The sequence below is a fragment of the Erinaceus europaeus genome, chromosome 4, assembly GCF_950295315.1.
Source record: "Erinaceus europaeus chromosome 4, mEriEur2.1, whole genome shotgun sequence".
NCBI classification, from domain to species: Eukaryota; Metazoa; Chordata; class Mammalia; order Eulipotyphla; family Erinaceidae; genus Erinaceus; species Erinaceus europaeus.
Window position 1 is genome coordinate 113,847,966 of NC_080165.1, and position 15,825 is coordinate 113,863,790.

Genomic DNA, 15,825 nt, shown 5'->3' on the forward strand with positions numbered 1-15,825 from the left:
ACTTAACCCCCTGTGCTACCTACTGCCTAACTCCTTCTCACCATGATTTTATCTTATTTTAACTTTAAGTACTGTGGAGGTAAATGTATCTGTAAATATTACAGATCTGAAATAGCACATTTTGAATTTGAAGTATGATATTCAATGCCAAACTACCAATGGAATATCAGCTGTTTTCCTTAAGTGCTTCAAAGTAAGTACCCCATCATGGTGTACCAATTTCTCTTATTTATTTATTTATTTTTAATTTTATTTATTTTGGATAGGGACAGAGAAATTGAGAGGGAAATGGAAAGGGAGAGAGAAAGAGTGACACCTATAGCACCATTTCAATGCTCATGAAGTCTTCCCGCTACAGGTTGGGACCAGGGCCTTGAACTGGGATCCTTGTGCATTGTACATATGTACTTAACCAGGTGTGTCACTGGCCAATCCCAAAGCTTTAGACTTTAATCCTGCTAGTTGTTAAAGTTGAGTTCTCCCTCACCACCAGTTTCTTTACCTTAGAAATCCACCCAAATCCCTTTTCTAATATAATAAATATCTTAAATACAGAACAATTGACTAAGCTTAAGCTGTTTTATCATCAACATGTATAATATAAATGATAGTGTCTTCTCAAATTTTTCAGGAGAAATTTTCATCAGACATTTATAAGAATCTCACTCTCTCTGATCTCTTTCCTACTGAGACAGGAGGTGAAGGGAGGATTAGAGGTAAAGAAGAGAGAAGTTTCACCTTTTCAGGGGCAAAATACTGCTAAACAAAGCATTATACATTTATTATAAGGAAGAAAGAAGAAAGAGAGAGAGGGAGACAGAGAAGGAGGGAGAAGAGTGTATGTGTGTGCATATATGATATTGGTGGAATGAGATATGAAAGTTCTCCTGTCAAGAAAATTATCCTGATGGATGCGATATCAATCAATAAGAATTTTGAAGAGACAATAGTGTGGAGAATTTGAAATTTGTTTTTACTTTAATAGTGTATTTTTAATCACTGATTTTAAGTCACCAAATGCCAAAAATAGATGGCCTTTATCTTTAAAAACTGAGTGAATTATTATTTTACTATCTTCCAAAGAGAAAATTCTTTTCTGAAAACAGTCATATGGTGTTTTATGTTGTTTATCTTAACATTGAGGGGTGTGTGTGTGTGTATGTGTGTGTGTGTGTGTCACACACAATTTCTGTTATTCTTCTACCAGGAGACAGAGAGATACCTGCAGCACTATTCCACCACTCATGATGGGGTTGTAGGGCCTTGAACACAAATCCTCCCATATGGTAAAATTTGTGCTCTATTGGATAAACCACCCAACCCACTTTCCCACCCACCCCCCATCCTTGGTCCCTACTGGTGGTTTAGAGGTATTTCCATTCGGTCACTTGATGTCTAACAGAGGAGGGGAAATGAGAGAGGAAGTCACTGACCCCATGGGAAACAACAAAGTGCAGTTCCTCCAGCTGAAAGAAACCAAAGCTAGCAAGTACCCAGAAAATTCATCTGGACAACTCATAGCTATGTGCACTCACAACCATTCTCAGTCCTCGTGGTGTACCTATGGCTGTTGTCAGTCGTATGCAGTCTGACTGAAACTCGGCTTTCATGCCTAGATTAAGAGCAATTTATACTGTAGTAGTAAGAAAATTAGTCTTTTATTGAATTATCCAAGTATTCTTTCACAACTATTGTTACATTGTGAAATAAAACTCAGGAGGAACTCAACCATTCACCAACAAGAATCCTTTTACCAATAATTTTTCATATTTACTAGAAAGTTGGAACTGAAGCTCCTACTTAGCAATGTTTTTGAAGGTTACAAACAAAAGCAAAGCTTTTTTTTTTCTTCTCTATATCCGTCTAGTTTAAAGTACATGTGGATTTATTCAAAGAGTATATATTAATTTCCAGAACTCTGGGAAGAACTATATTTAGAATCTAATGTCAGTCAGCAAAGACCACCCACCACCATCACAAATAATATCTAAGTGGCTCTAAGCCTTGAGATGCCTGTACCAATGAGAGCATCTGGTTGGCTTTCCTTTTGCTAAGATCCCACACTCCAGCAGCTAGTAAAATTTTCAAGTTTTTATTAAAAGGAAACAATCAACCTGACCAGTCCATTATTTATTTATTTATATTATTAGTGATTTAATAATTATTGCAAGATTGTGGGATAAAAAGGATAGAATTCCATACAATTCCCACCACCAGAGTTCATGCTCCTTCTCCTCCATTGGAAGTTTCCCTATTCTCTGTCCCTCTGGAAGTATGGATCAAAAATCTTTGTGGAATGCAAAAGGTGGAAGGTCTGGCTTCTATAATTGCTTCTCTGATGGACATGGGCATTGGCAGGTTGATTCATACCCCCAGCCTGTTTCTATCTTTCCCTAGTGGGGCAGGAATCTGGAGAGGTGGGATTCCAGGACACATTGGTGAAGTCGTCTGCCCAGGGAAGTCAGGTTGGCATCATGGTAGCATCTTCAACTTGGTGGGTGAAAAGCATAAAGATATAAAACAGACAAAATTGTTTAATAATCAAGAACCTAAAGATAAGCGTATAGCAGAGGAAACTTGGGGTCTTCATGTTGGAAGAAGCTAGGCAATTTATTTTACATGTGTGCAACTATGCAGTTGTACCACTTGGTACTTCCATTAGTGGGTTCTTTAAATGGTGTTGGCTTATTCTGATGGAGTCTGGGCAGGTTCCAGCACATTTAGCTTCCTAGCCTCACCTCTCATGACTCCCTTTGACTTCCACTGGAGCAGGGCAAGTCATGTTTCCCATTCATCTTTGAATTCTCACAAAATAACAAAGGTTACTGGCCATTCAGAATGATGAATGGTTTAGAGGCTTATATAGGCACTTTACCTACTTTGTTTTGATTAATTATTATAATAACTGTATTGTCCCCATTTTAACGATGAGACATTTCTGATCTTCACTGAAAAATGATAAGCAATTGTTCACAACAAGATCCAAGATTCTGAAATGTAATCCCAAATTCAAAGTAATATTAATTTATACTTGCTATAATTCTTATGATAGAAGTGTCTGAATGTATGTTGTTTTATGAATAGTAATGATATTAAGCAAAACATAGGTTTAGTAAAATATATTTTTCGTACATATCCATACATAAATCTTTATGAGACTTAGTGCCTTTCCATTTTATAAGCTGCAAGCAGTTTTTCTTTACCCTTACCTATAAATTTATCTATTTTTTTAAATGAGAGTAATAACATACTTCTAGTATAGAATAAGGAATTTATGGATTAAACATATAAAGGAGGCTATTTTTTTGTTTCACTATAAAACCAAAGCACTCTATTGACCCCTTGTGGCCATATTTCTAACTGCTATCCTCACCATAAAACCAATGCTCCTAATGCCTTAACAGTATATTTGAGGAAGGTATCCCAGTCCCCCACACCCCCTCAATCACACCAGTAGTATGGACCCTGTGCTTATGTGTCACATTGGGAAAATGTTGTCCTTGAATATGGAATCAATGATCCAATTTATACTTAATGTTGCTATGCTCAAAAGTCAAGTTTATGTCTTAATATATCCAAGCCTTCTGTATCTTGTGTATTTATATTCATCAAACAACTATATTTGGGGGCATCTGATAGGCATTTTACCTACCTGCTGAATTTAATCATGGAAATGACTACATTATCAACATTTTCTTGATGAAAATGTATATTTCAAATCTTTCCAAACTCATAATCTGCATATGTAAATAAGAGAAGCCAATAATAATGGCCTAAACTGACCAATTCCCTACTGTATTCCAGGGAAGAGATATCTCAAAGAGCCTTACAGTTTCTAATATTTGAGTTCTTATCCCAACTTTCTCTACCCACTTTTTAAATTTGTGATTAATAGTAGGTAACAAGATTGTAGGGTTACAGGGTATACTTTCAGTTCATACTGCATTCATCGGCTAAGTGCTGTGCAACCCCGTCCCCAACATTGACCGCCATTGTTCTTATACAGTCTTAGAGAAAATCTCTTTGCTTCTGTTTTTTGTTTGTTTTGTTTTGTTTGCAAGTTATTGTATTTCAGTTCTCTGGAGTCCACATCTGAGTGAAACTACCAGTATTTGTCTTTCGTCTCAAAGACATTTTAATATCACCTTTTTTGATTGCAGTATAGTATTTCATGAAGTATATATCCCAGAACTTCTTTATCCAGTCATCTGCCAATGGTCCCGTAGGCTTCTTTCACTCTTTGACTATTGTGTGTAATGCAGCTGTGAACATAGAGTTGCATCTATGCCTTTGATTTAGTGTTTGCAAGTCCTTTGGACAACTAAGAGTGGTGTGGTTAGATCATAAGGTGATACCATCTTTATTTGTTTAAGGACTCTCCATACAGTCTTCTAAAGGAGCTGCACAAGTTCTCATTCCCACAATCAAGGTAGCAGTGTAGCTTTTTCTCTACAACCTCTCCAGCACTTGTCCTTTCCTGATTTGTTGATGTAGGTCATTCTTACAGGTGTGAGGTGGTATCCCACTGTAGTTTTGATTTGTATTTCTCTGATAATAAATACAGTAGATCACTCCTACATATGTCTAAAGGCCCTCTGTGTCTCTTCTTTAGAAAACTGTATAGTCAGTTCTATCTACTCTTGATAGGGTTATTTATATTTTTGCTATTATTGTTGTTGAGTTTTATAAGTTCTTTATGTAACATAAAATAATGAAAACCTTTCTCCCAACCTGTGTTTCACATATTTAACAATGTTAGCTCTAGTGGTTTATATGCTCATCAAAGTATAAACTTTCAGACTCTGGAGAGCTAAAGCAAATAGTAATACTAGGCCCAGACAATAACTTACATGGAAGGATTCCTGCTTTGTCATGAATAGATCAAAGGTCTGAGTCCAGCCTCTACTGCACTCTAAGCTTTATTTTTGTGGTCATTATTCTTTCTGTCGGGATCTATCTGAAAAAAAAATTGGCCTGGGGTAGTACTAAAGTACTACTTTCTTTCAGTATCTTACATTGTAAGTTTTAATTTTCAGTCATTACTTTTCATAGTCATTATGAAAATAAACTCACTATTTTTGGGTAGTTCTTTACAAACAAATTCTTCACAAATATTTCCAATAGTAATGTTATGAAGCAAAACACATGCTGCCCTGGAGATAGTGTAGTATGTATGAGTACCTAAGTCCAGCCTATGATACTCAAAACACTATATTTTACAAAGTAGAAAAATAAATCAACTGTCTAGCACAAATTTATGTTTTTTTCTATAGTAGTAGAGTTTAATATCTCAGATTCTGGTCAACAGTTAGTTTTGTTATAACAAAGAGGACCATAAGAACTCTTCTAAATAGAATTAAAACTTTCATATGAGTTGTTTTTCTTTCTTTAATTTTTTTTTTATTTTGCTTCCATGGTTATTGCTGGGGCTGGGTGCCTGCACTACAAATCCACTGTTTCTAGAGGCTATTTTTTCCCTTTTGTTACCCTTGTTGTTGTATCACTATTGTTGTTATTGATGTCATCGTTGTTGGATAGGGCAAAGAGAAATGGAGAGAGGAATGGAAGACAGAGACGGGGAGAGAAAAATAAACACCTGCAGACCTGCTTCACTGCTTTTGAAGCAACCCCCTTACAGGTGGGGATCTGGGGCCTCGAACCCGAATCCTTGAGCCAATCCTTAACCCTCAATGCTACTGCCCTACCCCCTCATATGAGGTTTTTTTGTTTTTGTTTTTGCCTCCAAGGTTATTGCTAGGGCTTGATGCCTGCACCATGAATCCTCTGCTCCTTGAGGCCCATTTTTTCCTTTTATTTTGTTGCCCTTGTTGTTGTTTTATTGTTATTCTTGTTATAGCTGTTGCTGTTGTTGGATAGGACAGAGAGAAATGGAGAGTGGCGGGGAAGACAGAGGTGGGGAGATAAAGACACATGCAGACCTACTTCACCACTTGTGAAGCGACCCCCTTGCAGGTGGGGAAACAGGATTTCAAACCGGGATCATTACGCCAGTCCTTGAGCTTTGCTCCATGCCTGCTTAACCCACTGCACTACCACTCGGCCCCCATCTCACGCGAGTTTTTATGACAAACTTGTTTTACATTTTTTTAACCAGTGATTCACCACTTTTGACTAAAGAGATGAAAGACACAGGGAAACATAATTCATTTATTTCATCTAGCAGAATGTCAGTCTGAATCTTATTGTACATATTTCAAGATTATATTTTTGCAAGATAATAATACCTTACATTTGTGTGGCTTGTCACCATTAGCAAAGTACTTACCCATCTATTATCTTGTCTTATCCTCCCACCAGCTGGCAAGGTGGGTGACATTAAGCTTTCTCTATGGAAAAGGAGAACCAAGTATATAAGGTTGAATTGTCTGAAATGAGGATGGTGAAAGGGAATAACTAAAATGGACAGCTCATTCTTTTTACTTCAATTTCAAAGTTATCTCTAGGTAGGGCCTAGATAAGATTTGCCTGAATGGGTTCTATCCTAAGGGTTAGAATTTCTATATGAATACATTGGAACTAACATTGATAAAACCATTATTATGTGTTGACAGTACTCTAAATGTTTTACTTTTGAATATTTACAAGTATTAGCACACGTAATTATCTCAACAACCCAGTAATGAAGTTAATGTTCTTATTCCCCTTATATCGAGGATAGATACCTATGTATGACTTTGACTTTGGGTTCTATGAAAATTTATGAATATACTGCCAAAAGTTATTTTCTATGAAATTGCAAAACTCAATTCTCTTTCATTACTAGAATTTACATTCCTTTCAGTTATAAACAACTGCAAACATCAAATGACATACACTTTATGGTTTATTGATAATTACTTCAAAACTAACTTTCTGGGGAGAAATATAACAATTTATAGATATTGCTGATTTCTGTGGTCTATTTTCATCATGGTTAATTTCAAGCTACCAAGATGTCAACATCTTTAATCTTGGATTTGGGGAGATAAAACATATAATTGGTTCTTATAAACTGATTCTGACATCTTATCTGATCTAACTTCATGTATAACCCGTTATTAAGAGGTATGTTTGTTTATTTACTTATTTATGAGAAAGGAAGAGAGAACCAGATCATCAATCTAGAATATGTGGTGCTGGGAATTGAACTCTCTACCTCACACTTCAATACTTTATCCACCTCCAAGGTTGCATGTATTCCATTTTTAAACTGCCTTCTTACTGAGTAATCCCAAAATACTTTATTTTTAAGAATATTAAGGACTGGGTGGTGGCATACCTGGTTAAGCACACATGTTACAATGTGCAAAGACCTGTGTTCAAGCCCCCAGGCCCCACAGGCAGGGGAAAAGTTTTGTGAGTGGTGAAGCAGTGTTGCAGGTGTCTCTCTGTCTTTCTCCCTCTCTACCATTTCCTTTCCTCTCGATTTCTGGCAGTCTCTATCCAATAAATAAATAAAAATAATTAAAAAATTATTCTTTTAGAAAAAAATTTAAACGTATTTATTATTGGATAGAGACAGAGATAAATTGAGAGGAAGGGGGAGATAGAGAGGAAAAGAGACAAAAAGACATCTGCAGACCTGCTTCACCACTCACAAAGTTTTCCCCCTGCAGGTCGGAACCAGGGGTTTGAACCTGGGCCCTTGTGTACTATAGTACGTGTACTTAACCAGGTGCACCACCACCTGGCCTCATAAAAAAAATTAAAGAGAGAGTATTATGAAAGAATTTGGGTATGTTTTAAAATTAGTGTCACATTTTCATAATGTTTTCCAGAGCAAATCATGCTGGTAATCTCTGAACACAAAGGTCCATATATATACTGCTATTTGTGGAGAGCTTCAGTGATATGGTTGAAATGCTTTTGTCTTCCCAAAAGTCATATGTTGAAAAAAATCTGGTACCCAAGGTAATAGTATTAGGCCGTGGGGATTTGAGAACATGACTAGACAATAAAGGCTGAAACCTTATGAATAGAATTCTTGTCCTTATAAAGTAAGACATAAGTGTATTTTTTTTTTGTCATGTAATGACATATCTGTGTGTGCAAGGAGAGCCCTAACTGGACTCTGGCACTCTACTGTAAGATTTTAAACCTTTCAGACTATGAGGGAAAAAGGTTAATTATTTATAAGCCACCCAGTGAGTTGAATTTTGTCATAACAGTCCAAATGAATTAATTGGGCTTTGAAAAACCACATACTTACTCTGTCTCACAATCTTCTTTATTATCACAACACACTAAGTTATAAACATTATTTTTTATTTCTTGGGCTATTCAGAGCAGCTGGATTTGGACCATAGGTCAAGCATTTCACTAAGCATCGGGATGGCAGGTGGAAGAAAGAAGTGAGAATGATCATATGGTCAGATCATTACTGTGTATGTTATACTGGCAGGTCGTGGTTTTCTACATTGCAAGTTTATAATGTTACATTAATTAGTACCTCTGAGAGCCTTCCTAAAGTAGAATGTTTCAATAACCATGGGAACAAATTAGCATTATCCTGAGTGGCTCTGAAACACTGCAATTATAATCCCACTTTAATTAAAATCTCAGAGCATAAAATTCCAACTCTTTTAATGCCTGACCTCCCCAACAGTGGAAGAGAACTGAGACAGGTCCAGGCCTTTATTAGAAAATCCTTTCTCTTCTTTTTAAAAAAATTTTTTTTAATTTATTTTGGGTACAGATAGAGAGAAATTGAGAGGGAAAGAGGAGATATGGAGAGAGGTGAGAGAGACACCAGCAGCACTGTTTAAGCACTCCTGAAGCTTCCCCTCGTAGATGGAGGCCAGGGGCTTGAACCCAGGTCCTTACACATTGTAATGTGCGTGCTCAACTGGGTGTGCCACTACTAGGCTTCCCCTCATTCTCCTCTAAGCTTACCCTCAAGGCAATATCCAAGTCTCCTGGCAATGGACAGAGAGTTCAACCTCAGTTTAACTTAAAATAGCAGGTCTGATAGTGGTTCACCCAATAGAGTACATGTTACCTGTGGCAAGGTTCCTATCTTTAGATGGAAGTTAATAGTATTTGAAAAACTTGTATGCACCTAAACAGAATTATTTTTCTAAGAAAAAGAGGATAGGAACATAAAATATTTTTACACTGTAATTTGGGATTATATAATAGGTCTTGGATTAAATGAAGACATTAGAAATATAACTATTTCCTTACTATTTTTCATTAATAACTTAAAAAAGTAAAAGAAATGCTGATGAAACAGCTCACTTGGATAGTGTATTTTGCCATATGTGCCACCCTGCTTCAATCCTGGCCCTCATCACATTAAAGGAAGTACTGGTGCTGTGGTCTCTCCATCTCTCTCTCTCTCTGTCTTTATGTAAAAAAAATAGCATATAAAAAATTAAAGGAAACAGATGAAATATAGATAAGAAAGTGATGAAAGATGGGTGATATGTTTGTTTGGTGTCTTTTTTGTTTTAGACATTAGGGTTATTACTGGGTTTTGGTGCCTACGTAACAAATCCACTGCTTCTGGTGACCATCTTCCCCATCTTTCTTTTCATTAGATAACACAGAAAGAAAGCGAGATGGTATGGGAAGCTAGAGAAAGAGGGAGAACAAGAGACACCTATAGCACCGCTTTACTACTGGTGAACCTTATCCCTGATGATGTGGGCCAGGGCTTAAACCTGCAACTTTGCATATGGTAATGTGTACACTCAGCTAGGTGTGCGACCACCCGTCCTGGATGATCTGATAATTATCTGGTATTTGTTCCCTTCTAACTAGAGTGTGATCTTTCTATGGAAATTACTTATTTCCTGTTCATTTCTGTGTCTACAAAACTAATTTGGTGCTGATATTAGAATGTAAAATATTTATGAAGTTTAGGAGAGGAAGAAAGAAAAAAGAGAAGAATAGAGAAGAAAGGAATCTTTTTTGAGGTTTATTTATTTATTAATAATGACAGATTGGCATTATCAATCTTCCCCTGAACCTATAGGTTAAGAGAGTAATCTGCGGTCATATAAAATGCAATCATTAACCCACATAGGCATTCAATCATGACATTACTCTCACTTGTATGGTATTTTGATCAATAGAGCTTATAAAAAAATACTCTTTGTCAAAGAAGAAAGATATACTTTTTCTCCTTCAATGTTTTTGTTAGTTTGCAGTATCTTCTTCTAGCGTTTGCCCTTCTTCCGTAGCCAGTCAACAGCATCAGGTTGAGCCTGATGTAAAGTTTCGAGACCTCCTTTGAATCTGGAGAGGTGGCAGTCGTTGACTATGTGGGTCATAGTCTGTCTGTAGCCGCAGGGGCAGTTCGGGTCGTCTCTGGCTCCCCAGCGATGGAACATAGCGGCGCACCGCCATGGCCTGTTCGGTAGCGATTGAGGAGGGCCCAATCATAATGTGCTAGGTCAAAGCCGGGTTGACGCTTGCAGGGGTCTGTGATGAGGTGTTTGTTCTTTACCTCAGCTGACTGCCAACTCTGTTTCCAAGAGTCTGGAACAGAGAAGTTCAGTGTAGGTGTAGGAGACCAGATTGGATGACGAGATGTCAAGCGTTGAACAGGGTGGGTGAAGATATCCGCGTATATTGGCAGGTCCGGTCAAGCGTAGACGTGGGAAATGAACTTAGATGATGCCACATCCCGACGAATATCTGGCGGGGCGATGCAGTATCTTAAAAATTGGGGATTACCAGGAGTCGAGCTGTAGCACAGCAGGTTAAGCTCAGGTGGCGCAAAGCGCAAGGACCAGCGTAAGGATCCCAGTTGGAGCCCCTGGCTCCCCACCTGCAGGGGAGTCGCTTCACAAGCGGTGAAGCAGGTCTGCAGGTGTCTATCTTTCTCTCCGCCTCTCTGTCTTCCCCTCCTCTCTCCATTTCTTTCTGTCCTCTCCAACAACGACAACAACAATAATAACTACAACAATAAAACAACAAGAACAACAAAAGGAAATAAATAAATAAAATAAATATTTTTTAAAAATTGGAGATTACAGTTTCACATCTGTATATATGTATACAAATCACCACACCCACCATCAGGTAAGCTTCCATTACTGAGCTATGATATATTTCATACCTGGATAGATTCATCAAGTCATATGAGGAAAGAAATGAGACATGTGATAAAGGCAAATAAAATATGATATTTTAATATTCTTTGCATGCAACTCAGAAATTAATATTTGATGTTCAGGAGATAAATAAGACAAAGGAAATATCTTCAGTCTGACTTACTCTTCACCTTTCTTCTGGTGAAACCATAACTAAGTGACCCAGCAGAACAACCATCTAATTTTTCCAAGATGTAGCTATATCTGAAAACTAAAACTAAGTAGAAACTCTAAAAGGACATAAGGCAGCAAGCTTTTAAATATTAATAAGTTACATTAAATTGTTTATATATTCTCAAAGAAAAAGAAAGGGAGAAGACAACTTTGTTTCTCTATTCTATTCTTAAAACCTTGAAGTAAAAAATAACAAGTCAACATATTTTTTAAAATAAAAATTTACTGGGTAAGATATAAAAATGCTGCTGCATCAACAAAAAAAAAAAAGAAAGAAAGAAAAAGACTCAGATAGCCTCATATTTCTTTTCTGAGTCTAGATTTGAGAAGAACCATTCCATCTGATTATAATTCCTGTAGGTAAGCAGATGGTCAGGCAACACACCAAGAATTATAATAATGTGTGAGGGATGCTCCTAAGACATGAGTTAATGCTTTCAAACACATAAAGCTTGGGATTTTATGGAGATGAACCACATTATAGACCCAAAGGAAAGCACATGCTCTTCAAAATTACCTCAAGTGAATCAACAGCTGAGCTCATTTGCACCTCCTGACCTTCTGGAAACTGACCTGTGAGATGCATGCATCCTTAAACTAATATTTTTATTCTAAGGCGTGAAACTAGATATTTAAAAATACATATGACAATCTGTAATAAGATGCATTTTCAGGTTTAGATCCCTCAATTTAAAAATAGACATGGAGAAGAAGGTACATCACATTGTCAAAAGCAAGAAACTTTAAATCCAGGGACACACCTACAAATGACTAGGAAAGAAATGGGAGGAGGAACAATAGAACCATTCATAATAGAAAACTATCTTCCATAGATTATACTCAATTAATAGAGACTAATTTATTAAAAGTGAAAAGAAGCAGAACTTGGACTCCAAGCAACTAGATGAGAATCATGATGCAAAGCCAGACATTAAAAAAGTCATTTATTGTCTTCCAGCCTCAGTATTCACACCTTTAAAATGGGAGTTACAATATCTGCCTCACTTCATGGTTGTAAATTCTGGTTCTTTCTCTCATATTAGAAAACAGAGGCTCTCATTTCAGAACCCAAGCTATTTTGCTTTTAGGATTTTGCTTATCCCAGAAGATTGAATATTGGGATAGCTGAAATCACAAGGGAAAATAGCTTGAAATAGGGAAAAGTTCCCAAGACCAAAATACTTCTAGTGTGTTCCATTGTTGTTATTCTTTTCTTTGTTTTTGACAATGGTTGCTTGTATCTACATGATTCCACTGCTCCTGGTGCATCTTTTATTTCTTTTTAATTTCAAGAGATAGAAACAGAAGATGGAGAAGAAGAAAGAGAGAGAGATCACAAAACTACTTCGCCATTCACAAAGCTTTCCAGGTGCTATCCATTGTTTCCTCACATGGTGGCAAGGGTCTGTGCACAGATCTTAGTGCACATAGCAAAATGTTTGCTCTACCAGATTAGATGTCTCCCAGCCCCCCTAAATCAAAGATTGTAATAGATTATATTTGATTGAACATACAAATAAATAGCATAGTCATCCAGATGAAATCCAATGCATTTTTAATGGGATGGTTGGGATTTCAAGATACTAAAGATAGATTCTCATTAAGAACCAAGAAGAGAAAGGTGAAAATGGGTGATCTCATTCATGGGCAGAACTGAAGAAATAAGACCAAGAAGGGGAAACACAAAGTGAAACTTGGGCTAGTGGTGTATTGCACCAAAACAAAGGACTTGGGAAGGAGGGCAGAGAGGGAGTTGGGGTGGGGGGGACGGTCTTCCAAGTCCTGATATATGATAGTCTAATTTGAGAGTTAGAGTGTTTTGCAGGCACCTGTCTTGGTGAAATGAAAGACTGTATGTGTGGCCTGGGAGATGGCGCAGTGATAAGCCTTGGACTCTCAAGCATGATGTCCCCAGTTTGGTCCCCAGCAGCACATGTGCCAGACTATCATCTAGTTCTTTCTCTCTCCTCCTATCTTTCTCATAAATAAAATAAAATCTTTAAAAAAAAAAAAAAAGACTGTATCCATGTGCCAACAACTGTACTGTGAACCATTAACCACCCAATAAAAAATAAAGAAAACACACACACACACACACACACATATATTTAAAGTGGGCGGTGGTGCAGTAGGTTAAGTGCACATGGTGGAAAGCACACAGACAGGCATGAGGATACCAGTTGGAGCCCCTGGCTCCCTACCTACAGGGGAGTCACTTCACAGGCAGTAAAGGTCTCTATCTTTCTCTCCCCCTCAGTCTTCCCCTTTTCTCTCGATTTCTTTCTGTCCTATCCAACAACAATGACAGCATAACAACAACGATAAACAACAAGGACAAGAAAAGGGGAAAAATTAAAAATAAATAAATAAATAAATTTTTTTTAAAGGTTAAAAGAAAAAAAAGAACTATATAATATGATGGCCTAGGAGTTGACACATTGAATAAGATGTTAGACTCTCAACCATGAGGTCCTGAGTTTTATCCCCAGCATTGCATGTGCCAGAGTGATACTCTGCTCTTCCTCATAAATAAACAAATAAACAAACAAGGGTGGTTAAATAATATGCTACTATGTATGCTGTTTGTGCAACCCAGTCTCAAGCCCAGTATACACACACACACACACACACACACACACACACACACACACACTGAAGTTTTGGTGTTGTATCTTTCACTCTCTTTGTCTCTATCAAATAAAATGAAACAAATCTTCTAAAACTTAAAAAACATATAGTGTGTAAAAGGTAGGATTTAGCAGGTGGATAGAGATCTTTGAAATGAGTCAATAAAAGTCAATAAATAATCCATTCTTCTTTTTCCATTTTGTTGGGTATAATAATGATTTATAGAATAGTTGTGGACACACAGTTCCAGTCTCTTAGCTCCCTGTGGCAAGCATCCTCCACCACTCCCACCACCAATAAGTCCCTCTCTATCATTGTTCACTAGATACTCAACTCCATTCCTTTATCCCTCCTTCCAGCCCAGAGTCCCTTTGTTTTGCTACAGCACACCTGCCCCAGTCCAAGTTTCACTCTTCTCTTTTCTTTCCTGGCTTCTTAAGTTCAACCTATATGGTAGGACAGGATGAAGATATACTTCTAAGTTGTAAACCTGTGCTATTAAGAGATTATTTCAGATTGAGAGCAACCATCTTAAACTATGACTTAAATTGAACCTTAAACTACACTTAAATTCTCTGTATTGTGTTTTATGTTGAAAAGATTTTGGCACTATTTCTGAATGCCTTCTAAACTATCCTTGAACGCTAAATAACTCCCAGCCCTTGTGTCTGAACCAGGGACTGTGGCAGTCTGTCACTTTTGACTCGTGTCTCATGGCAGCTGTGTTTCCTGCTCCTGAGAATTGTTTTAGGGCTGAGATTAAAGCTGAGAGCTGCTCTTGAGATTGCTCATCTCTTTTAAACTTTTCAATGTTGCTCAAAACTGAAAATCAATTTTATGTAGGAAGAGTAAGTGATTCCATGTTGAGGATGCATAGAGAGGTGAGTCTGTGCCCTCCATTATGATTATAAACTAGAATATTGCATATTCATGGAGACATTGGTAAGGCCACCCAGACACAAAAGCGTGAGAGAACAGTGACACCCAGTGGTTAGCTGTGTGCATTTCTAATATACAGTATATGCATATTACAAAAAAGGAGCTCACATTTCACTCCAGATGCTGACTTCTGTTTTTGTCCTTTCAAGCCTGGGAGCCCTGTGAAACTCCAGGAAGATTCTGATTTCAAGTTAAGCAGATTTGCCAAGAAAATATGCCTATCCATGTCCTCTCCTAGAATATGGGTGGAAGGACACGCTTTAAGATAAACTCTCATCTTTCTAAAGTTGCAGTGTTTTAAATTGCCTGAGATAACTTAGTAAATTATATGTTAAACTTTAAAATTCAGAATTTATTTTTTTTAGCATTGAAAATAAGATCTATCATTCATGAGACAAGCCTTTACTGTGTATCTAGTAGGTTCCAAGTAATGCATAGCAGAGGAATAGAAGAATGTAACATCCTGGAAGTAACAATATTGTGGAAGATAGAAAGTAATATATATAAACAGGCTAGGTCATGGTAAATGCTAAAAAGAAAAATGAACCAAGGTAAGGACATAGAATTTGACAAGGGAACTGGTACTATTGAGTGGTAGTCAAACAAAGTCTCTCTCTGAGGACATTGGAACTGAAACTTTAATTGAGTGGTCAGCTCATGTGTATAATAGGAGAAGAGCATTCCAAAGAGAAAAAAAAATGGTAAAAAAAAAAATAACAACAATCATGTGAAATCAAGATCCTAAAATTCAATAATTTAAATAACCACACATGGTGGTCTATTGCAGCATACCAAAGGAATATGAGGAAGGAGGGGAGAAGACAGAGTAGAGAAGATATTGGAGTCCTGGTGTATGATGGTTAAAAAAAAAAAAAAAAAAAGGACCTAAAGGGAGTCAGGTGGTAGCGCAGTGGGTTAAGCACAGGTGGCAGCAAAGCAAAAGGGCCAGCGTAAGGAACCTGGTTTGAGCCTCCAGTTCCCCACC

General features: G+C 37.2%; 1 long non-coding RNA gene across 1 annotated transcript; it reads right to left on the reverse strand.

Moving 5' to 3' along the window:
• Positions 1-2,093: 2,093 nt before the first annotated feature.
• On the reverse strand, positions 2,094-6,348 carry LOC132538314 (uncharacterized). The gene is made up of 3 exons (XR_009549708.1): positions 6,287-6,348; positions 4,851-4,957; positions 2,094-2,490 (listed from the first exon to the last, which is right to left on the reverse strand). It is a non-coding gene; the product is annotated as an uncharacterized LOC132538314 (long non-coding RNA).
• Positions 6,349-15,825: the final 9,477 nt, after the last annotated feature.